The sequence below is a fragment of the Trachymyrmex cornetzi genome, unplaced genomic scaffold (assembly GCF_001594075.2).
Source record: "Trachymyrmex cornetzi isolate Tcor2-1 unplaced genomic scaffold, Tcor1.1 scaffold258, whole genome shotgun sequence".
NCBI lineage: Eukaryota > Metazoa > Arthropoda > Insecta > Hymenoptera > Formicidae > Trachymyrmex > Trachymyrmex cornetzi.
In genome coordinates, this window is record NW_017297248.1 from 167452 (window position 1) to 168561 (window position 1110).

Below are 1110 nucleotides of genomic sequence, written 5' to 3' on the forward strand. Positions count from 1 at the left end.
TCACAGTCGATTATGCTTCTCACATTCGACTGTGATTGGTCAATTTCTTACTCTTACTTCTTACTCCGTGTATTGTAGACGGGCCTTTACGTTTTACGGCAATCTTAAGCGGGGAGCACAGACTCTTGCATAACGCATAACACGTAATGCATAAGAATATATACCAATCGAAGTTCTCCGTTTCTTTCCCTTCCATGTACATAATAGAGAACTCTGGTTGGTTTAATTTCTTATGCCTCATGTGTTATGCGTTATGCAAAAGTCTGTGCTCCCCGCTTTAAGTTGTAAACGTAAGTAAAGCCGGCGGCATACGATGCTTGTTTTCCTACTGGATTGCTAGCTGGATTAGAATCTTGCCACTGTATTGGCTGCGATGCTGGCACTGACAGCATCACATCCAATACGGTGGCAAGATTCTAATCCAGCTAGCAATCCAGCTAGCAATCCAGCAGGAAAACAAGCATCGTGTGCCGCAGGCTTAACGCACAAGCATTGGCATATGACTTATTCGTATGTACTTGATCGGACAAAATCTCCGGTTGTAAAAATTATTATTTTAAATCGTTTGTATTTCGTATGAAGAGTTTTGAAGTGCAAATAAAAAGGTTTGTGAGTCATTGTATTAATCATTCTTTAACAATTAATCATTCTTTTTTGGACCATGTACTTGACCGAAATAATTAACCGGATTTAAATTCAACAAAGTTTAAACATGGAATCGTTTGTATTTCGTATGAAGAGTTATGAAGTACTATTAAAAACGTTTGTGAGTCATCCAGACATTTTTAATTAAATATTAAAATATCATGTATTTGACCGAATTATAGATATAGGCGCTACGGTCACGGAAATTCCGTTGGATAGGTGGTCTCTCTAGTATTTTGATATTCCATGACTGTATTATGAAATTTTTAGCGTTTTCGATTGGGGTGCACTGGCTGCACTCAGTGTCAAGAGCGTGTTCGATTGGCAGTGCCAATGCGCACTTGGTTAGTGTCACGTGTTCATTTGATCGCACGACACTCGCGTAGTGCGCACTCAGTGCGCACTAAGTGGCACGAGATATTTTGACGGTGCCAGTTCAGTGCACGTTTTATCACATAGCGTTTT